Source organism: Lepisosteus oculatus, chromosome 2 (assembly GCF_040954835.1).
Source record: "Lepisosteus oculatus isolate fLepOcu1 chromosome 2, fLepOcu1.hap2, whole genome shotgun sequence".
NCBI lineage: Eukaryota > Metazoa > Chordata > Actinopteri > Semionotiformes > Lepisosteidae > Lepisosteus > Lepisosteus oculatus.
In genome coordinates, this window is record NC_090697.1 from 69515936 (window position 1) to 69540450 (window position 24515).

The 24515-nt window shown below is 41.7% G+C and overlaps 2 long non-coding RNA genes across 2 annotated transcripts; both read left to right on the top strand.

The window, feature by feature from the left end:
• The first annotated feature begins 975 nt into the window (after positions 1-975).
• LOC138224485 (uncharacterized) lies at positions 976-3974 on the top strand. Its single transcript, XR_011182974.1, has 2 exons — positions 976-1206; positions 3715-3974. It is a non-coding gene; the product is annotated as an uncharacterized lncRNA (long non-coding RNA).
• Positions 3975-12153: 8179 nt separating this feature from the next.
• LOC107079292 (uncharacterized) lies at positions 12154-14503 on the top strand. Its single transcript, XR_001480243.2, has 3 exons — positions 12154-12222; positions 12687-12868; positions 13287-14503. It is a non-coding gene; the product is annotated as an uncharacterized lncRNA (long non-coding RNA).
• Positions 14504-24515: the final 10012 nt, after the last annotated feature.

Here is a 24515-nt window from a genome sequence, read left to right on the forward strand (position 1 = left end):
ACGTATAGTGTCCTTTTCATACATGAAGGGTAATAACGTCATGGTGCATTCCTGGGTTCAATTCTTACTGTTTTCACCATTTATGTGCAAAGCAGGAAAGGCGTGGCATGACAGACATTTTCTTTTTGATCTGAAGTGCAGAAAAATGTCGATAAGGTTGTTGCCTATTCCTTAAACACTGATCAGAATACTTTTATGATGAATTAACCAGACCTATACCTACTGTGGATTTACAGTATATTTAAGTATTAAAAAAACAACATGCTTTTCGCCTGTGCTTGTAAAGAATACATTTGAGTCATGTGAAAGGAGAAGAAAAGGCATTTCTGTCTAGGTTTGCGGAGACGTGAATATAACTAGATACAGGAATGCCAGCCTCAAAATCCCCAAACAATTCCAGGACGCCAGAGAAGCGGCTACATGAGAGTAATATGGATTTATAAAGAGAGTCCTGTTGGCTTGGCAGTAGTATCTCGTCGTGATTACATCTCATTTAAACGCGCTAATGAATTTATTTCCCCGTGGCGCTAATAGGCTTCCGTAGATACGCAAAGACATGACTTAGGTGGAATAAAAGCGACAGTAAAGTGTCAGTATAACGTCAGTCACAAATCACGTCTGCATCTCCGATGACTCCTTTCCCTTTCAGAGAACCGAGGTTGCGAAGACATCGCAATCACATCATTTTCACAGGGATTACTCTGTTGCTAGGTCGCCCTTAACGACGACACTCAAACGCTCATTTCTTGACACACGAAATGCCCTGTGCAGCTTCATTGGATGCTTTGGTTTTTTTTTTCATCCTGTAAAGTTTAATCCAGCGGAAGGTCTCTTTTTTTTCTTTTTGCACCTGGACTTTGTTTTTGTCAATAACCCAGAACCAGTTGGGCTGGGCCACGGACTCCAAGGTCTCGGAGTTCCACTTGAACTCGAACTCCTTCCCTCTCGGGGTTTTCGGCAATCCTACTTTCTGCAGCTGCAAACACAAAGCGCGGGAAACGGACAGGAAAGACACATGTGATATCAAATATTACACCTGATGTGGCCATCCGATCCCCACCCTGATGAATACTTTCCAGTCAGGCCTACTAATTGAAGAAATGACATCACTTTATGGCATAAATTCTTGTTTTTTTTAAATCCCTGCAGCACAGCAGAAACAAGCAAAAACGTTGGCCGCCTCTGCTCTAGAGTCATCACTGACAGGTGAGGTCTCTAATAATTCCAGTGATGATTGGCCTAAGAACTATCTGCAGAGCATGTTTGTCCAAAGTCACATAGTGTTGTAAGGCAGTGTTATAGTTAGAGCCGAGAGCTGCTCTATACAGTGTCTCTTACAGCGTGCCTCAGTTTGACAGGGACAAAGAGAGAAAGACGGTGCCAACCCGATCGAGCGGCGGAGCTGGGATTTGAACCTGCACACACCCAGCATCATGCCAGCTGGCTTCATCACTGCCTTCATTTTTTTATATATATATAAGGAGCCATAAAGCGGTTCTGCCTCTTGCCCAAGATCTGTTTCATTTTCATCCCTGGGGTGGAATGCTGTGGGAAAGCACAGAAACATCCTGAAGGCCTACAGGCAACCACTTTATTTATTCTGAGATGTCTTGCAGCTGGATCTGGATACCGTATTTGGAGATCAGTCAATACAGGCCTCCAGGCGCACAACAGAGCTGTGCCAAGACCCAACCATGTGATTGAATTCTTCAGACCTACATGTTTTTTTACTCATCTGCGGTACAGTTTGCATTTAAGTCTGAATAAACAATCCTCTCCTACCTTCAGCTTGCTGTCCTTGACGAAGGGGTAATAGTAGTCAGTGTTCTTCTGAAAGCAGAAAGCCACATGGGTGTTGTTATCCGATCCTTTTATGTGGTGCACCTTCACTATCCCTGTGGGGGAAGAAACATGGGCATGTGGTCTGGTGTTTTAACAGTTGTATGGCATTGTTTGGCATCCGAGGAGAAAAGCATTCCATTCACAAAGGATGATACAGCATTTTTTGGGAGTGTTTACACAGCTGTCCTAGGTCCTGGAGGCAGTATCCTTGTACTTTGTATTGCTCAGTGTTCCCTGACTACAGCAGCTGTAATTACAGTAATATTCATTTTATAATCTGCCTGAATGAAGCAAATGTGCTGTCTATTCCCATGTATTCCCTGCACCTACATAGCACTATTCTGGATGCTACACTAAAAGCACTTTACAGGTAATGGGGACTCCCCTCCACCACCACCAGTGTGCAGCCCCCACCTGGATGATTGGACAGCAGTCATAGTGCACCAGTACTCTCACCATACATCAGATACCAGTGGGGAGGAGAGCAGAGTGATGAAGCCAATTCATAGATGGACATTATTAGGAGGCTATGATTGGTAAGGGCCAGGGGGTACATTTTGCCAGGACACCAGGGTAACTCCCCTGCTCTTTTTGAGAAACACCTTGGGATGTTTAATGACTGCGGAGAGTCAGGACCTCATTTTTTTTGGATTCATCCAAAGGACACAGCCTTTTTAACAGTATAGCTCCCACTGATCTCACTAACACCTCTTCCAGCAGCAACCTAAGCTTTCCCAAGACGTATGCCATCCAGGTACTGACCAGGCTCACACTTGCTGAGCTTCTGTGTGTTGCCAGTTGTGAGTTGCAGAGTAAGATAACAGGTTCACCTTGCTATATCACCCTGCAAATCAGTTTCAGTTCAGAATCACTGCACTGTCCTTCATTGTATCTTACCTTCAGTTCTCTGGGTGTGTTTCACACAGATTGTTGGTTTGGGGGTCATTTCGATCACAAGTGTTCTGCCATCAGAGGTCTGGAGGCTGTTGGGCTGGGAAAAAATAAAACACAGCACAAGTCTTTACAAGTGGCATGTTACAACAGGAGCAACGGCAAGAACAAACAATGACCAAAATTTTTTACTTTAGGCATCTTTGCAAAGCTTTTAATTTACAAACCTTCGTAAAGCTCCAGTTTATCAAACATAGAATGGCTAAGAGCAATCGTGTTTCACAGACATAGTTTTAAAAAGGTAATGTCAGTTTCTTTGAGTTAACTCTATAAAATGTAAAACATAATACTGCAATTAAAATAATAAAGATTGCTCAAGCCAGGTTAATGTTTCAGTCAACGCCTGGAGACAGGTTTTAGCACACATTTTTCTGAGAGCCTGCAGTGAAGGTGTTATCAAGATAACCTCCATTATACTGCAGCTGAGGAAATGATTGCCTTTTGTGCTATGTCAAATCAGCAAACGTTAGTTAAAATGTCTGTGACAAAACCAAGCAAACACATGCTTGAGCTCAACACATCTTTTTCAGAAACTGTAAGACAGAACAATAGACAAGGAAATGCAAAAGATGAGCTGCCGATTAATATTGAAAAATGCAGCTTGTTTTACCCACAAAGCAATTATTATAATTCACTGAAATACCTGGGTTTGAAAATGATATTTATGAAAAAGCGTTTATGCTGACAATTTTCCACCTCTAGATAATGTGGGATGTTCTTCCATCAAGGGGTGTTATGTTTAGAATTGTATTATGCAATAATAAAATCTAACATAGAATATTGTGTACAATGTTGGTAACTACATTAAAAAAACATACTCTTTTTCAGGAATTAGTTCATAGAGGACGATCCATTCTAAGTCTCAAAAGAATGTCTTGTTCTGACAAGCTAAATTAATTAAATCTGTCTGATCTCCCACAGGGATGATTAAGAAGAAACCTGATTCAAGTATTCAAAATCCTCAAGGGCAATGAAAAATAATTTCTTCATAATAAACGGCAAACCAAGAACCAAAGGACACAAATGGAACCTATAGGTTTTTTACGTAGTTTTAGGAGTCTCCGAGCTCCATGATTGTTACAGTACATTAAAAAAAACCCTGTCCATGAGTCTTGAAACCACAGCCAAATCCATTTAAGGGCAATAAAAGTATGGCATTTTAAACATTTAAAAGCACAAAATGCCTTTGACTTTATAATGTTTTTTTTGGTACCCTATTGAACTGAACGCACTGCGTGTGTGAGGAATGTTTGTGGAAATTAAACCTCTGGGTTCAGCTTCACAGTTCTTTTGCGTACGCAGATGTTTTACAGATCCAGCCATTCAGAAGGATACTAATTAGTTCACAGTTTGCAATCTGCATGGTAGATGCACTATTTTAGACATAGTGAGTTGTGTGACTGCACTACTTTGTAAAACTGCTAGGTGGAGCAGGAAAAGCTTAATGTGGCATGTGGAGCATTTGGGCTATTGGCTGATTTCGAATCCCAGTCAATGCTGAGGGACAATCTTTTTAAAGATTTTTTTAAAAGATATTTTTTAAATGTAAGTTGTATACTGTTTAGACTTTTATTAATTATAAATTGTGTATTACAGCATGTTAAATATTAAACTAATTATAAAGTAAGTATATTTTTTAAAAGCAAGATTGCTCAGTTTGATATGTAAAAAATAGTTTAATATTATACTGTAGCTTGTGTACGTGATGCGCCTCTTCCAGGTTTACATCCACATAGAGAAAATTCCAAAGTAAATTTTGGTAGCTGAAAATAAAAACAGTAGTATAGCGTAATACACACCTAATGTATACACAGTAGATGGTAGTGTTAGCTAAATCTAAAAAAAGTACACAACAGTATTCTACCTTCTTCATAAATATTTAATGCATCAAAGTCTTTAACTTGGTTACAGTGGGTTATGGTTTTAATGTGCTTGTCCTAACATTATAAAGTTTATATACTGTACTTCATAAAAAATTATAATGTTTTATCCTTTTCTAAGAATATGTAGTAAGAACACCACTTGCTATTATTGTATAAAAAAAGTTGTACTGATTTAAAACCACTTGATAGTAATATCAATATGGAATTGTGTAACTAAGTAGCTAAAATCAAGTGGATGTTTTGGAATCATTTTATAAAACAAAACTTTAATTGTCCTTATAGTGGCAATGGACAATGGGACGTTCATGTAATGTAGCACGCTGCACCCAGGCAGTTCAAAGCATTACTTACATAGCCGAATATATAAAAGTAGTTCACTATTATAGCTTGTTGTGAATGTGATGTGACCTTTTCAGGTTTAGAATTGAGAAAATCTATATTTTTCCTAATCCACATTTCAGCAGCCAGTAATCAGCCAACAATTTAACTTTAAATTTAGAACCTAAAACCGTATATTGTACTGTACAGTACTGCGCGGTCCGAAGACTTACTGGGTGGTTGTCTCTGGCAAAATTGGCTCCGGTGTGAGTGTGTGTATCTGGATGAAATATTGTAAGCGATAGTTTCGTGATTAAGTAATTTCTTCACATAATTCTTTAAGTTAAACAAAGGAGGGAAGAAGGGTTATTTTTACAGTTGCCATTAACTGGAGAATAGCTTATCAATATGTTGAAACCGGACCAGGACAGTGGAGACAGACACCTTAAGGTTACACCTTTAAGTGAGCCAGAAACTCACTCTGTTGTTTAGTAATGTACAGCCTAAATGCCGCCGGTCTTATTACGTGAAATATTTTACACCAAAGCGCTCGCTTATTAAACTCCGAGATAATGACTAATTTGACTTTGCATTCACCTCATTTAGCTGAAATGGAAAAAGAAAACGTACAGTAGTTAAATTTGTTGGAGGTCGCTCTGTTTCAGTAACAGACACTTCGACTCAAACCTGTGTCCTACAGCGATATAGACGTGGGTAATGTCTCCCCCATTAAACATGTGCTTATGGCGGAAATCCTGCAAAACCAGAAGCGGCGCAGAAGATGATATACTGTACATTATTTTCTGGAGCACCGCTTTGTTCAAAAAAGGAAGTCCGTGGTGTTCCCCCTGTTTATTGGTACCAAACCTAGATGTTCTGTACAGATTACAGAAAAGTGAACGCTGAAACTCCACCAGACATCGTATGTTCTGTTTAATCAAGGACCGATGCGCTGTTCCCTTTCTGTAATAGGGTTATGCCCTGGAAATTAGACACAAGAAGGGCATGGGCAATGTTGTGTTCAGCGGGAATTTTTTTTCTGTAAACTGAAGAGTTATAGAGGAGACACGTTGTGTATCGCCTCTTTTTATATTTGTTAAAATGTTCCAATTGAAATGCAATAGGGAATATATTATGAATAAAATTAATAATTAATGACTGTGGGCGAGCTGCAAACTGAAGAGCTATAGAGAAGACACGTTGAGTCTTGTCCTTTCAGCTTGGAATAAACCTTTAGAGCGATCCTTTGGGCTATATTTATTACAAAGCCGGATGTGGAAAAATAGTTTGTTAGTGTAACGCTTACGGCCGACAAGCACTGTGTGTAAGAGCCGGCGTACCAGAGCGGGTGTCGTCACCGCCCTTCCCTGTGATAGCAGGACTACAGCTACTGGGCTGTGGAGAGATCTCTCTTTGGGTCACGGGGCTAGGTCGCTGCAGAGAGACGCGGAAGTCCCGGGTTCGAGCCCCGGACGGTGCAGGGGCCGACCAGATGCGGCAAGGGCGCCCGCCTGAGCCCCCGTTGCGTTACATTATTATAGCTTGTTGTGAATGCAATGTGCTTTTTCAGGTTTATTTTCGGATTAAGAAAATCTATATTTTGTCTTAATACGAATTTCAGCAATGAGAAGCTTAACTTTAAATGTTAAATTAAGAAAAAATACTTCATACATACTGTACTGTAGTGGCTTTGAAACCATACGGTCTCATATTGTATATACAGTATATTTATACGAACAAACTGCCGTGTGCGCTACTGATTCAGTATATCTGTGGATCTGACTTCATGGGATTCGCGTGTGTGGAACTGCATTGAGGCAAGACCTGGCGGGGGGGGGGGGGGGGGGGTGTTTTCATAATACTATGAATGAGTCCCTGAGGTATATCGTCCAAGTCCCGGAATAATAAGAAATAAACCTTTGATGAGTTTACACGAGAGAAAAAGGAACCTTTTCAGAAGTCTTGCACTGTAGTTAATCTTTTCCGAATTCGATTTCTTTTATTATTTGTCAATTATGATTATTGTTAATAATTATTATTGTTATATTATTTATTATAAAACCACTGACATTGACGCAGGTGCTGTTGCTGTGCATAGCCTCTCATTAATTTTAAATGCGCTGAACTCCGCCACATGGCACCCCTTTTAATTTTTAATGGAGTTTATTTAAAGTTCAGGTTTGTGGGGCGTTGTCATTCCTCGTGAAACACCTTTATTGCCTTTGTCTTGGGGGTTGTTTTGATTAAACTATGAATGAGTCCCTGAGGCATATCGTCCAAGTTTCGGATTATTAAAAAATAAACCTTTGATGACTTTGCACGAGAGAAAAAGGTACCTTTTCAGAAGTCATGCTCTGCGCAAAGTAGGTGAATTTGACGAACAGCTCATGTTGCTTTAAGAATTTATAATCTATGTGACTGTACAGTAGCTCTCATGTGATTGAGCAGAAAGTCACCTTGCTGTCACAAGCAGTTTATTTCATTGAATTGTTTGGACACGTACGGAAATACTCGATCTAAATTTAAAGTCTGCTTCTTTCACAGTTTTATGTGAAATGTTTTTGCACTTAAACTCCGAGATCCTAAGATAATTGCGTCTTATTAATTTAAAATGCACTGAACTCCGCCACATGGCACCCCTTTGAATTTTTAACACCTTTATAACCTTTGTCTTTCTGGGGGAGTTGGGGGGTCCCACTATGAGAACACGAATGTGAATTAAACATTTAAATACTGCGATATATAACACTAATACCCTGATACAACCAGCTAAATACATATATCCACTGTAGATAAATAAATTAATATTGTTAACCGCGCTCAGAAACCTATTGGTAGCAAATTCTTCAAAAATTAAGAAGCTTCATATTTCAAAAACAATGATTATTACACAAGGAAGTGAAATGTTATGATCAGGAGAGGAAAAAAGTGTATTTTTTATTTATGTGTGGCTGCTGCAAGTGCACCCTTTCCAATGGCTGGACAGTTAACCCTTCCAAATTGCTCTGTGAGTCTGTCCTTGACATCTCACGCTCCTCTGTACGCTTAAGTGATCGTGAATGTCATGTAGATATACAATTATTAACAAAGGTCAATGTAAACGTCATATTTACAATTGTAGTTCAGGTGGGTAGCTGCGTCAGCATGCGTAGGCTGCAAAGGAACAAGTAATAGGTTTATTCCATGCTGGAAAAAAAAGAAGAAAGAGAACACAACGTTTCGGCCGTGGAGCCTTCTTCAGGTGTGAGAGAGACAGGGCCGTCTCTCTCACACCTGAAGAAGGCTCCACGGCCGAAACGTTGTGTTCTCTTTCTTCTTTTTTTTCCAGCATGGAGTAAACCTATTACATATTTACAATTGGTTTAATAAAAATAAAAATAGTTGTTAAGTTCACCAAAGCCTTCTCAGTTAAGAACCGAGAGACCAGCAGCCATATCACCCTGCAACTCATAACTGGCAACCCACTGAAGCTAAGCAGGTGTGAGCCTGGTCAGTACCTGGATGGGAGACCTCCTGGGAAAAACTAAGGTTGCTGCTGGAAGAGGTGTTAGTGGGGCCAGCAGGGGGTGCTCACCCTGCGGTCCATGTGGGTCCTAGTGCCCCAGTATAGTGACGGGGACACTATACTGTAAACAGGTGCCGTCCTTCGGATGAGATGTAAAACCAAGGTCCTGACTCTCTGTGGTCATTAAAAATCCCAGGGCGCTTCTCGAAAAGAGTAGGGGTGTAACCCCGGTGTCCTGGCCAAATTTCCAATTGGCCCTTACTAATCATGGCCTCCTAATAATCCCCCTCTATGAATTGGCTACATTACTCTGCTCTCCTCCCCACTGATAGCTGATGTGTGGTGAGCGTTCTGGCGCACAATGGCTGCCGTCGCATCATCCAGGTGGATGCTGCACATTGGTGGTGGTGGAGGGGAGTCCCCATTACCTGTAAAGCGCTTTGAGTGGAGTGTCCAGAAAAGCGCTATATAAATGTAAGCAATTATTATTAATTAATTATAATTATCAAGTCGGTAGCTGCGTTAGCATGCATAGGCTGCTTAGGAACAACTAAAAGTTTATTCCATGCTGAAAAGGGAAGACAAGAAACACAATGTTTCAGGTGTGAAGAACAGTCCCAAGTCAATTGCAGCTGAAACCTTCCCCCACACACCCCCCTTCGCTGCGATTAGGATATACACAAAGAAAACACAGAAAGCTCTATATGGTCAGGTGTTTCGCAGACGTAGGAGTAGTAGATCTCCCGTTATGAACTCGCTTACAGCTGGGATCCGCTTTATTCAAAATAAGGTTTCTGGAAATGGAACCAGGCACTAGAGGTTCTAGAAAAGCGGTGAAAATGTTCACAAAGCGCGACCTTTAAAACGCCTGTGGTTTGAAGGCTCTGTGTCATTTGTTGGCAAAGTTAATGACATCTGAAGCATCCTGTCTCAAAAATAGGCATTTTAATAAGAAAGCGAAGGTTGTGAAAACGGTGACAAATGATCCTGAACAAAATACAAACAGTTTGACATTGTTATGATTCATGATTTAATACTGTTAATATTAATAATGATCATTATGATAGTTTGGTTTCAGTGGTGTTTTTTATTTGGCTGCTTTCTGATATATAAAAATAAAATGTCAATATAATGTACATATTTTTTTAGAACATAGAAAAACATGTGCCTTGACAGGGAATCAAACACTGACCTCCAGGTCATTTAGAAGCCTCATTTAGAAACAGTGCTGAAACAGACAGTCAAAAGAAATTGATGCAGATGTTTACAAAGAAAGTGGACTACTGTAATACTACAAACGATATAAATATATTATATTTAGATCCTTAAATTAACATAGTTATTAACATATTTAGTTACACAATTCCATATTATATTCCCTATTAAGCGGATTCTAAAAGAACACGTTTTTTACTGAAATAACGCCAGCAAGTATTCATAGAAAAGGTTAAAATATTATAGCCTTTTACAAGGTATATAAAATGTAGTCAGAATGAGCACGTCAAAACTTGGATGAAGAAAGTGGAATACGGTTGTGTACTTTTTATTTAAGCTACCACTACCAGCCATATACAGTATGTATAATATATTTATATTCCTAAATTAATATCGTTTATGAGGATATGATGTTCAGAGACATTATGCTCCTGTTATTTTTATGCTCAGCTACCGAAATTCCCCTTTTGTTGTAAAATTCCATATTAATATTCCATATCTAGCGGATTTAAACATGCACAGTAGAGAGATTAAATGCAGCAATCAGTTCACGTAGAACTAATGCACCACAAGTGCTACCCGTCGACTATCTTTGGCCAGTGAACCACGTACTGCGGTCACCTGTAGCTCAAAAACGCGGGTCAGGGTTTTACCGCTTATGAATGGCTACATCAGTATAAACTGCTGCAGGCAGGAAACATCTATCTTTGGCTCTTGACACTACCAGGAGCAACTGCATTAAAACCACAACATTAGCCACAGCCTTTGTTCGACTGTCTCCAGAAAGGCCCACATGCAGTTTTTCCAGCACGGGGCCGTGCCCTTTTGACGACACGATCCGGAAGGTGAAGAAACAATAGGGAAAAATATCATGCAGGAGTGGGTCAGGAGACAGGGGGCGTGTCCGAAGTGAGCAGGTGTCAAGGGGAAGTGAGTCCGAGGCAAACAATCCAAGCATAAATCCAAAAGGGAAATCCAAAATGGGAGGCAGAGTCCAAGACCAGGGGATCCATCCAAAGTAATTTAAAAACCAGAACCGGGTCGGGACCGGCGGGACAGGGAATCAGGAACAGGAAACTAAAACCATAACGGAGCCAGACGCAGCAGGACCCCGGGCTCTCAGGAAACGGGATTCAATGAGAAGCGCCGGGCAAACGCCTGCGTCTGGCTTTAAAGGTGGAACTAAAGAGGGGCTGGAATAAGGAACAGGTGTGGGAAATGGGACAGAACGACGAAGGGCTGGAGCGCCCTTAAGAGGAGGAGTAAGTTGATTCAGTTGTCCAGACCCCAAGAGCTGTGATCTTGGGGATTCTGCTAAGATCTCAGAAAGCCCCGATGGACTATCAGTTTGTTCTGAAACGGACAAAAAATAAAACTTTCTAAAACATCCTGCATACTCCCCATGCCGATACAGAACAGGTACATTTTAACTTTCGATAAATTATCAAACAATTTGACTTTGCTTTGCACATGAACTTATGGGATCAGAAACCCAAAATAGTTGCTTTTGTTTTGTCTTTTCAATTGCCTGATTGAGCACCAAAAAAGTAGGTGATCCGAATTTTGTAGGAACAAAAATTGTGGCATCCAATATATTGGGTCTTTTAACTATAACAACCCACAATTAAACTGATCAACAATTTCGAATTATAGTATGATGGGTGGAATCACACTTCATAGACGGGTTGCTGGGAGTATAGTTCATACCCCAACAGGGCATACCATTATTTCAGCTTCACATGGTAAAAAAGGCAAGACTTTTAATCAACAAAAACTGGATGAAACTGTCATTTGTTTTTAGCAGTTAACTGTGTTACAAAGAAAATCTGCAAAATTAATTAGCAATTCTTCTTTTTTACTGGTAAGGAGCAAGAAAAATGACAGCATGTGCCTCATCTAATAGATATGAATGTATTATTATTATTATTATTATTATTATTATAAGTCACCATAATGCCTATTTGAAATAAATCAGAACCACATAATTAAGTCTAGTTTATGATCTCCTTTTGAGTAAGTTTAACTTTAAGATTTTAATGCTTTTAAATATCTTTAACTTTTTTTTTCCATTGCATACCACGGGTGCGATTCCAAAAAAAATGCGCTGTGTACATTAGTGTGCACTAAAACGAAAATCGGTTCAAATGGATAAGAAAATTAAACGTCTGTGATTTGCAATGAGTAGTTAGAACAAGGAAATCGAGAAGGGCGAATGCCTCAAACCGGCTTGGTTGCAAAAGATCGCAACACTCTGAAACAGGTAAAAAAAGGAAACACTTCGGCCGTCACCTGGAACAATAATGCTCTTACAACAATAACGATATCAGTTATTTTCTGCAAGACACTCAGCACAGATAGCGCTCCCCGTCTTAGCATGGGGTGCAGGAGTGATTCCCTACCTCTCTGCTAGCTCGTCTTTCCAGCTTGCCCCTGCTGAATGTGGTCTTGGTGGGAGTCTGGGCCATTCTTCGTACGGAGGCAGCAGAGAAAGCAGTCAGGAGTGGACTGGTAGGTGCCGGAGTAGTATTTTTATACCGAGTCCCAGGGGTGAACGTCTGGAAGAGCCACGTGGCTTGTTGGCTTGGGTCGGGGGGTGGGAGCGTCGGTAAAATATCCATTTTTGCATCAGTCTCCCCAGGGCTCTTCAGCGCCAGGCAGCGTTTTCACAAACAGGGATCCTGAAATGTGTGGTCTCGTTCCACGAGCTTAGTTTTCTTGTGTGTAACCTGGTTTTCACCGTTGGTTTCTATAATAGCCCCCCCATTTTGGAAAAAAACGTTTTTTTGTAACTAATATTTGTATATTTAAAGTACCTCTGTTTACTTAGATTCACGAACTTCAGAAGATTAAACATTTAGACCAGTGTGTACAGTGTGTCTTTGAAGTCCTCTTTATTATTCATAAAATAAATGTTTTTCTTTTTTTGATCTGCCCTGTACTTTCTGCGATGTAATGAAATGCACGATGACAAGCGACGCCGTCCTCAGTTTTTGTTTCCCACGTTGGGAAAGGATGTCACTGTGGCGCGGTCTGCATCCACGAATGTACCCCACTGAAGGTGAATGGGGGGCCGGCGTGACCGGCTGAGTCCAGAGCACCCGGAGAGCCCCGAGCCGGACCTCGTGGAAGAGTTAAAACAGCTAATGGAATCACTGTAAGAATAACAAAAACTCGTTCCACTTAAAAAAAAAAGTATTTTAATTGTTGCAATTTCATAGCTGCCCCTACCTTGGCTCAGTGGTTAGCAGTGCTGCCTGGCAGCAACATCCTGGGGCCCTGGGTTCAGTGACCTTAGGGGCTGTCTATGGGGAGTCTGCATGTTTATTTAAGTTTCCTCCCACAGTCTAAAGACATACTGGTCTTCCAGAAAAGTGGCCCTGGTGTGAGTGTGTGTGTTTGTCCGTGGCTGCCCCGTGATGGACTGGTGTCCCGTCACTGGTGTATACTCCCCTGTGAGTGGGATAGATAGGCCGAGACCCTGAACTAAAGGGGGATAGAAAACAGATGAATGGATGGTTTCTTTACGCAATTTATGATCTCAGCACTCATTTATTCTCTTCTTCATTTGACAGTACACGAGGAGCTCACAAAACAGGAACAACAAAACTGCAAACGAGAAGAGAGCAAAACCAATCCCATAAATAATCTAAAAAATAATGTATTCTTTTTTCATCAATCACTTCATATGAGGTTGATTTATTTGTGATTCCTGGTTTTCCCATCTATGCGCACTGTAAAACAAAAAGTAGTTCCACATTATTAAAACAAAAGTTCTATTTAATTAGAGTGCTGCATGTACTTCATAAAATATACCTCCACCTCAGATAATTACACTTTAGATTTGATTAGGAGAGCTGCAGGCCACGCTGGAGAAGAGGTAAACAGTATGGTGGGGTATCAGAGATGAAGAAAATAACAATTGTGTAATAAAGAAAAACGAAGGTGTTATATGAAGCATATTTTTGTTTTAGAAAGGCGCAGAGCTTGAAATGTCTATATTCTTTTTAAAATATGTAAAAATAAATGGCAATTTACTGTTGCTTATAGCTCAACACATTAAACTAAAATGGAAATCTATAACATATGATCATCCATAGCCAGCACCCATATCACCCTGCAGCTCTCAAATGGCTACACACTGAAGCTCAACAGGGTTGAGCCTGGTCAGTACCTGGATGGGAGACCTCCTGGGAAGCAATGGTTGCTGCTGGAAGAGGTGTTATTTGGACCAGCCGTGGGCGCCCACCCTGTGGTCTGTGTGGGTCCCAATGCACAGGTATAGTGGCGGGGACACTGTACTGTACTGTAGTGGGTGCCTTCTTTCGGATGAGATGTTAAACCGAGGTCCTGACTCTCAATGGCCTTTAAAGATCCCCAGGCATTTCTTGATAAGAGTAGTGAGTTATCCCGGTGTCCAGACCAAATTCCCCCCCTCACCCTTTACCGTGGCCTCCAGATTGTCCCCCCTGTATGATTGGCTTACACTTACCCTGTGATGGACTGGTGCCCCATCCAGGGTGTAACCTGCCTTGCGCTCATGGCTTGCTGGGTAGGCTCCGGGTTCTTGCGACACCGTATGGTATAAGGAAGTTTGGTACATGTCATGTCATGACATGATCGTCCATCTGAATTATTCTACTCATATCTATGCTCTTAAATCATGACAGCACAAAAATATTATTTGGCATTGATCACACTGCAGAGGCCTGTGACATTGTGTTCTGTTCCAGCAGTGCGGTTTTTCAATTAAATCCATTGCTTAATCATGGCCAGCAGCCATATCACCCCGCAACTCACAACTGGCAACCCACTGAAGCTCAGCAGGTGTGAGCCTGGTCAGTACCTGAATGAGAGACCTCCTGGGAAAAACTAAGGTTGCTGCTGGAAGAGGTGTTAGTGGGGCCAGCAGGGGGCGCTCACCCAGTGGTCCATGTGGGTCCTAATGCCCCAGTATAGTGAGGGGGACACTATACTGTAAACAGGTGTCGTCCTTCGGATGAGACGTAAAACCGAGGTCTTGAATCTCTGTGGTCATTAAAAATCCCAGGGCATTTCTTGAAAAGAGTAGGGGTGTAACCCCGGCGTCCTGGCCAAATTTCCCATTGGCCCTTGCCAATCATGGCCTCCTAATAATCCCCCTCTATAAATTGGCTTCATTACTCTCTGCTCTCCTCCCCACTAATAGCTGATGTGTGGTGAGCGTTCTGGCGCACTATGGCTGCCGTCGCATCATCCAGGTGGTGCTGCACATTGGTGGTGGTGGAGGGGAGTCCCCATTACCTGTAAAGTGGTCAGTGTCCAGAAAAGCGCTATATAAGTGTAAGCAATTATTATTATTAATATTAATCACCCACCATTGATCAATTTGGAGTTTAAATTAATTTCATTGCATAACCTTGTGGGGGCTTTTCAAGTTTCCTTTATAAACACGTTGATCGCTTACAATCTTCAGAGCCAAGATGCAGCTATGCCCTGAAGCAGAGGAGGCCTGAGCTCCACTTGAGAAACGCTGACTCTATCACACTTTTACAATGACATGTGGTCAGGATGTCCTGAAATGTATCTAGTCAAGGAAATAGCGCAACGCTATTTCACACGGGGTGTGTGTGTGACTAAACTTCTCTGCAGTAATTGGTAGTCATACAGTAGAAATCATAAAAAAAGAAACAGGAGATTACCAGTAACCGTTTACTATGCGCACGAGTGAAAATAAATATTTACCAGTGAGAAAAGAAGGAGAAAACAAACCAGAGAAAAGCAGCCAAACTGAAGAATTACAGTTAACTCAGAGCCGATTTAAGAAAAACAGGATTGAGGGGACACAAGCTGTGGTACAGCACACAGAGTTACACTTTTGACTTCCATTTGAATTTGATTTGACTTCCAATGAATTTCATTAGTTGTTCATTTCAAAATCTGATGTTTAGTCCAAGCTTTCCGCCTGAGAAAAACATTTATCTTCATTTTAAAATGGTAAAAAACAAACACTCATCTGGAATCACATCTGTTACGATTGCATAAGAATCAAGATAAATGTGCAGATAGATTAAAACAAGTCCCTGTTTCTAATAAGAAAAAAAAACATTACATTGCAGCTATAGAGTAAATAATAATAATAATAATAATAATAATAATAATAATAATTGCTTACACTTATATAGCGCTTTTCTGGACACTCCACTCAAAGCACTTTACAGGTAATGGGGACTCCCCTCCACCACCACCAATGTGCAGCATCCACCTGGATGATGCGACGGCAGCCATAGTGTGCCAGAACACTAGCCACACATCAGCTATCAGTGGGGAGGAGAGTAGAGTAATGAAGCCAATTCATAGATACAAAACCATTAATAAAGTAACTCAAAAACGAAGACCCTTGGGAATTTTTGATTGGTGAACCAATCTGAATCTTGAGGTTTCAACTCTGTTGATTTCACAGGGTAAAAGTAATCCTTTTCTGTGAATCACTGTTAAAGTTCATATTTCAAAACAGCGGAAACGTCCTCGTCAGCACAAATATTTTTGAGTCCGGGCACTTGGCGATTAGGATGACTCTACTTAAGAGCTGGCATGTAACAGCAGTGAGGATATTAAAATACACAGATAAACTGACAGATTTTCCAACATTCCAGAAAGTTAGCTGACATACAAGATCCAAGAGAAAAAAAAATGTTAATGGTCTGTAATGGAAAGAATATGTTTAAACTCCAACAAGGCATCAATGCCATATCAAATGAAAAAAGATAACATCAGTGTGTCTTTGCCATGTTAACGTAGTCCACCAATGCTCATTATAAGAGGAAATGAGCACAAAGTGCTTTTCAAAATATTTTGTTTCCAAATTAGCAATATCTGAGGCCATATGAGACCCTGAGGCAGTAGTTCTGATATGTCAGTAATATGGATCATTAAACTGTTTTAAATTCCAGGAGAGCAGTACTAATATGCCTAGCTAGTAGTGCAGTACAGTGTATAATGATGCAGCATTGAAGGAAACCAATGACCTTTGTTCTGCTACACAGTCTAAGTCATTCAGCAAACTGAGAAACTGTGATGGGAGTTAATCCGGGTGACCAAATGGCTTAAAAAATGTCCAACTTCTAAGTCAAATCCTGTTAAACCAAGATTGAGATAACATGCCACTTTTCAAACAAAAAAACAGAAGACTCTGTGGTTGTTCAGGAGATGAGTTTCAATCTTCTGACCTTCAACGTTGTTCAGCGTTTATCACAGGAGACATATGTAAATGTTCTATTTCAGCTCAACTCCAGTTGCAAAACCTCAAGATGAGCCCTGAAAGTATGGTCTTCTCCAGGGTGTTCTAGCCTTAGTGGTGCTGTGATCAGACAAGACACTACTCATCAGATCTGGCTGCCATCTTTGAACACTAAGGAGCACTGCAAGAATTCAGATGGCGAGAACATGCGTTCTTGGGTATCAAAACATTAGTCAGTGAACCAAAGTCAGAGAATCTGGAAAATTCCAGATTGTGTGCCTTTTTATCTACAAGTTGTGTTATCTGAGAAACACAACTTGTATATACTGTAAGCTGGTGAAAACTTACATTCTGTAGTTCTCTCCTGCAATTGTTCCAACATTTTGTAAAATGTTAGGTTTGGAGGCAAATATACTGGCTAGTAATCATATGAAGCCTGCAGGGAGCGACTCAGTTGAGCTGTCTCTTAAAAAGCTGCAGTAAGTAAAAGCAGAACATGTTCCATATTCCTTTTGGCGTTGCAAGCAGTGTACCTGAGGGAACCACAATTCGAGAATATTTGAAGGACTGGCGCTGCAGTACAGTGTACAATGATGCAACATTGCTCTACTACAGGGTCTGCGCAATTCAGCAGAATGGAAAAACTGGTGTTAACGAGGATACCAGACACCTTCACAAATTGCTCATGAAAAGATGTCAACATTCTAAATCATGTCCAGTTAAGCCAAGACTGAGGTACTTTATACTATTTTTGAGAGTGGGGATTTTTCCTGGGACCTCTGAATAAGGTATTGTTTCAAGTTTAGGTTTTTGCTCATTTACTTGTGGGGTTTGATTACTTATATTCTGATTCTTTAAAAAAGGAGAAAAAATAACAGAATATTTGCTCAAGAAGCACCAGCAATGCAAACAATAAAAACAATGAGAAGTGTGGCTCAAAGGGTGGTGTGGTGGCTCTGTGGTTAAGGATCTGCGCCTGTTGCTGGAAGGTTGCTGGTTCGTATCCTGTGGCCGGCAGAGGAATCCTACTCTGTTGGGTCCCAACTGCTCCAGGGGCACTGTATAATTGGCTGACCCTGCACTCTGACCCCAAGCTTCTCTCTCCCTGTCTGTGTGTCTCATGGAGAGCAAGTTGGGATATGGGAAAAGACAAATTCCTAATGCAAGAAATTGTATATGGCCAATAAAGTGATTTAAAACTTCACCAGCAGCTGTATGGACTCTACATGTGATGAAGAAGGAAATTAAAGACAATACTACAAAAGGAGTAATTTTATTACATACACCTATGCAGCACTCTTATTAGAAATATTCACAGATCAATGAAAAACAACAACAATTAGTGCACTGCTGAATATTAGTAAACAGATATACCCTGATAAACTGGCAAGCAAAGTACCTGGATGGGATGCCAGTTTATCGGGGTATATCTGTTTACTCATTTCTTGTATTAGTGCCGAAAAAATGTCTAAACTTGTCAGTGATATTCACAAACAGGTAAAACCCCCCCTACCGGCTCCAGACCAAGACTACTGCCACGCCCTCCAGCCAGGAGACTGGATCCTGGTGAAGGGCTTCAGGAGGAAAAAGTGGTGTTCACCCAGGTGGAGAGGCCCATACTAGGTGCTCCTGACCACCACCGCTGCCATGAAGGTTGCAGAAAGAGTGCCCTGGATCCATGCGTCCCACTGCAAGAAGGTGACCAGCGATCTACAAGCAGACGACGTATCAGAGCAATGATGACGTCTCAGCGTCTTTGGCACCCATTCCGACGCTTGGGGTGGTCACTCGGTAGAAGCCTGTGTGGACTCGTCTCCCTCAGTCTGTTCATCATCGTCCCCATTCTGTTGACAACTGACTCTGTGACTACTGGAGATCAAAACGCCACTACTCCAGTTCCGAAAAGCAGACGGAAGAGAGAGGTTGTTTCCCCGCTGGACTGGCTGAATGAGACCGATCATGCTGATTTCCAGGACAATTTGTGGTGCCGTGACATGAACTATACTGCGAAAAGTACTCGACCGAATGCGTCCTGTTATGTGTGTTCTCTAATGCCTCAGTCCACAGCCTCGCCAGGAAGGCTCATCCCTCAGCCGGTTGCAAGTATTTTCTCTGAGTCTATAAGTTTAGTTGCAGGATTTCGAGAGGTTGCGAAAGGCCTGACCCCGGAGGATTTGTCCTAACCTCATTGGCCTACTCCGAGGGGTAAAACTACAGTACAATGAATGGGTCCAGAGGACATGTCCCAGGCTCCATTGAACTAAGCTTCAACACGTCTGACACTACTGCACGAGGGTTGAGTTTCAGTCTTCACATGTCTTACACCGGCGACAGAAAACCTGAGTGCCCCCCGTTTTGGAATCACATGATGAAACACATTACTTGGACTGACTCCCCAGTCAAAATAGTAGTTCACCTCCCATCCATGATCTACCACTCACATTGCTATGAAAACAAAGGTCAGGGTCCATCCCTAGGACGAACTCTAGGTTGTAATCTTACTACTATCAATCATACCCTGTCTGATGGAACCATGGTGTTAATGGATTGATATTGACAATGTGGTGCAAAGCTGTACGATAGCCTTCTTCCTCAGTAGAAGGGTGTTTGTGCATTCGTAACCCTGCATCACCCAATCCTAATAGTTACAGCAGACTCCCACTTGCTAGACTCCACCCAAACCTTGACCACCCAGAAGGGAACCCTAGCCAAGAGGGCCTTAACCTGGGCAGAAAGGTGTTCCCCAAGTATGGTAGGGATCCCAGATGATTATAGACTATTCTCAGCAGCGGAAATGGTTTTCTCATCGGGTCTGAGTATCCAATCCGTACCTAATGCTCGCTGGCTGCAAATAACCCGCTATGAAATGTACTCCTTTATTAATATAATGCTGGATGGCCTTGACGCAATTAAATAAGAATTAAGAGGAGTCAGGTTAATGGGCTGCAAAATAGGTTTGTGCTAGACCTCCAGAACGCAGCCTCTGGAGGGGTGTGTGCTCTGATAGGCGATTCGTGCTGTACCTATATCCCTGCTAATGATGATGACCATGGTAACCTCACCCTCAGATACACCAGCTGAAAGAGCTTAAGAACAGGGTAAATCAAGAATGGGGAATTGGTAATGAGTTTCCCTTCTTTTCATGGTTAAAATCATCATTTGGGTCATGGGGACTGTTTTTCTTAAAGCTATTCATGCCTGTTGTTGTAGTGTTTTTGCTGTTGTGCTGTTGTGTGACATGTATTATTCCTATGCTTCGATCTATGGTCATGAAAATGTTTACGCATCAATATGCACTGTTCAGAACAGACTCCGAGGAGCCCTGGGACCCACCAGGTGACCCCTATGAGGACTCTGTGGTGTGAACATATTTAAGGATAAAAAGGATGGAAATGTAATGGAAAGTTACTGAGAAAAAGTATTTTATCCTAAAAAATGTTGTTTACGGACAGAGCTGTGCTGCAGAAGCAGCTGGATACTTAGAACAAAGTGATACCACCCAACTCGTCAAGGGCATGGGGTGTTTTAATAATGTTTATCACTGCTGCTTGAAAAATGGAGTATGAGAAAATATTTGAATAACTGCTCTTCTTTGCTTGAAGCAAAAACCTATAAGGAATGGAAAATTACTGCTTCGCCTGTCCTTGAAGTGTTGCATCAGCTTTTATATCAAAAGATATAAAACAAAGGGGTCTCCTTTTGAATCGGCCTTCACTTCTCTGCACAGACCAGTGATAGCTCTCTCCCATACTGCAATATAAATAAAGACCTTACTGAGTGAATGAGAACACCTCTCCTGGCTCTTCTTTGGTAAAATTCCACGACAGTGTGTAAAGAGCTCTGTATGTGAGTGTAAGGAGACTGTAATGCGAGTGTGGTTAGCCATCTGGTCTAGCTAGGTAACCAACTACGTAAATTAAGGGGTGACATCTTGGAAGTGTAGGAAGAATTAAGTGAAGACAAAGACAATGCAATCTGAAGGGTGTTTGAGGAAAACCATTTACGTTGTCGTTGCATTACCAATGGCTATAGAAAATGGAAAACGAGTCGAGAAAGCTGAAGGAGAAATTGAGAATGTAAGTCAGGGTTAGAGCAAAGGTGCACAAGGACCATGGGAAGCTGAATTAATGTTACAGGAAGTAGGAAGTTTAGGAAGCTTTGTTTCCTTCGAAATGTGACAACTGAAAAGGATGAAAAAACAGATATCTGTGCAAGATGAACCAGAACCTAATGCATGCTCTCAGAATGCTAATCAGGCTGCTGCAGATACAGATGTAAGAGTCTCAGCAGGAACTAGACAGTGAAGAAATGAAATGGAAATAAGAGTAAGTGTGAGGGGAAGTGACAGAATGTTACAGTTGCTAGCTGTGAAGAGAGCTAGAAATGGAGAATGGTTCTTAGAGGCATCTCACATGGTGAGAAATAACTTGGTTGGATGAGTTCTTTTGTCTTCAGTGGAAAGAAGAAGTACTATGAAACTAAAGGGTTAAATTCCTACTCTGTAAAAAAACACCAGCTGCAACAAAAAGGGCGTATTGCTGTAGGAGTATTTAGAAATTGTTTTCATTTAACCTCTTGTAAATACCAGCGGCCTATGCAATGCAGTGCTATATCAGTGCAGTGGTGCCTGATAGTGTTACTGTGGAACAATCAAGAACAGTGTTAAATCATGCAATATTGAATGTTCATTTGATATTTACTGGACCATGTTAAATGAAATATACTATAAATGCGTAGGAACTATGCCTAGCAGTTGAGCAGTGAATTGGTGGTAATTCATTCACCAGTGGCATTATTGGCAGATGTTTAGATAGCAACTCTGTATAAAATTCTACATGAAGGTTGAAAATTTTAGTCATTGGGAAAAGATGTAGGATAAATAAGTAACACGGGCCATGAACATTACATATTGCAAACAGGGGGAATACCACACCACTAGGAACGTGCTACATGGGGGCGGTGTGGTGGCTCTGTGGCTCAGGATCTGCGCCTGTGGCTGGAAGGTTGCCGGTTCAAATCCTGCGGCTGGCAGAGGAATCCTACTCCGTTGGGCCCCTGAGCAAGGCCCTTAACCCCAACTGCTCCAGGGGCGCTGTACAATGGCTGACCCTGCACTCTGACCCCAAGTTTCTCTCCCTGTCTGTGTCTCATGGAGAGCAACCTGGGGTATGCGAAAAGACAAATTCTAATACAAGAAATTGTATATGGCCAATCTGATCTTATCTTATAGTGCCAGTCAGACAATCATTCATCTATTAAGGCTATACAGCTGCTGCCAACCCAGTAATGTTTTGTAACTGACATTCTCAAATTCAGTATGTGTCCAGCATAGATACAAATGTGCAGACTCTTGTGAGTTTGGGTGATGTCTATATCATGGGGCAGTGGGTGCTCAGAGCCTTGTACACAATGTGTGGAAGGTGGCATTGTTGCAGAGCTACTCCAGACAGGGCAAATTGAGAAGGAAGGGGCCCTACTCCTGTTCCTCATGAAATGGGCAACTGAACAAAAACCAATCTAACAACCAGCATGTCTTTGGGATGAGGAAAGAAACTGGAGTACTCAAACACTGAGAGATGCACACTCAGCAATAGGTAGTGTCCCAGCTCAGAATTAATCCTGGGACCTAAGAGCCGAGGATGTAGATCATCCGGTTGATGCTTTTAAAAAATGTATTGGAAGGACATCTTTCAGAAGAGACAGTTTGCAGGTTTGCATTCCAGCGCAAGTTCCTAGCTTATTAGTCTAATCGTCTCAGAGTGTTGGCGCGTCATGAAGTCTGACAAGAGCAGGCTTGAGTTCTTCCACAGTGCTTGCCCCAGGAGAATATGCTGCATCTTCTGGCTACACCAAATCTCCAACAGCAAGCTTTACAGAAACACCAGAAACCAAAACATCACGCAAGCTATCTTGACCCCTCGATTCTGTTGGCTTGGCTATGTGCTGAGGATGAAACATGACCAGTAACCATTTGCCTTGAGATGGACACCACAAGGCAAAAGAAAGCCCAGATGTCTAAAACCGCATGGCGCAGGATCGTACAAGCTGAGCTGGCCAATATCAGTCTCTTATGCATTGACTACTGCAATGCTCTACTCGCTGGGGTATCTAAATCTACTCTGAACAAACTGCAGTATGTCCAAAATTCAGCAGCCAGAATCCTGACCAGGTCTAGTGCAAGTGTTCACATTACTATCCTGGAGTCCTTGCACTGGCTTCCGGTCAAATTCCGCGTAGACTTTAAAATCCTCATGCTCACCTTTAAGGCTTTACATGGCTTGGCACCTCAATATCTGTCTGAACTTTTATCGCCCTACTCCCCACCTCGCAACCTCCGCTCTACATTGTATGGGCGACAGGGCCTTCTCCTGCTATGCCCCCAAGCTCTGGAACTCTTTGCCCAAGGATATCCGAGAGTCACCTTCTCTAAACTCCTTCAAATCCAGACTCAAAACCTTCAGAAAAGCCTTTACTTAAGTGGTTCCATTCTTCACCCCTCTGCTCTTCTTAGTACCACGTTCCACGGTCTCCTCTATTGTTATTGTTGTAATTGTACTTGTTTCTTATCTTGTGAAATCTTCCTATTTATTGTTATTGTCATCCTGTAAAGCGCTTTGAGAAGCCACCTTTAAAAGCACTATATAAAATAAAGTTTATTATTATTATTATTATTGTTATGGAATGAGGCACACCATGTTTCCAACTACAGGAAAAAAATGGAATGGAACTCGTTGTGGCCATATGAAGACGATTAGTGTGAAGAGCCAACTTTATTCACTCTCCAGAGAGGCAGAATCGCAGCTACAGGGTCCCCTGTTACACTAGGAATTCTCAAAATTCAAAAGCAGACGCAGCTGTTTCTGCACGCCTCATTTTACAACAGGTTATTAATTCTAATATTTATTTTTCGCTGACCATCTTCAAAGCACATGAGCCAAGTCAAGTCCATCCTGTTTCCTACCTCAGTGTTTATCGTGTTCTCTCTTTAGTGAGTGTTAGTGTGCTACATTTCTGTGAGTTAAAGGTTAAGTCTTTGATGTGCACAGTCTGATCCTTTCAGTAGTTATTAATCTACGTGTTGATTTACGTGTCTTACACCAGTTTTACACCTTTCCTTAGTTCTTTAGATGCTGGAGATATGAGACCTGGGAGCCCTGCAGGATGTGTGAGACAATATTTTGCATTGAGACTGGACTAAAAAATACCAATGAGAGTAAAAAGGTACCCTCCCCGAGCCTGAGGAGAGGACTGTTGAAGAAGAGGGGACGGTAGAGGAACCTGAGGCGACAGAACGTGAGGGTGTGCTGCGCAGGTCAACTGGATCCAATGGAGGAGTCCAGCCTGCGAGGAACCAAGCCTGGTGGCGGGGAGTGTCGCAGGATGTGGGCCGCTGAGGCAGGAACAGGCTGGGATAAAGTGACTTATGTGATTGCCAGGATCGAATCAATGTTGCCTCTCACCCAAAGTTCACAGCTTCAGGTTTTCTAATGAATAGAGTGGAGCTGATAACAATTAGTAATACTGGTCACACCCAGGTCATTTGGGAAGCAATTAGGGACTGGAGGTGTGAGAGGGTTGCTGAGCC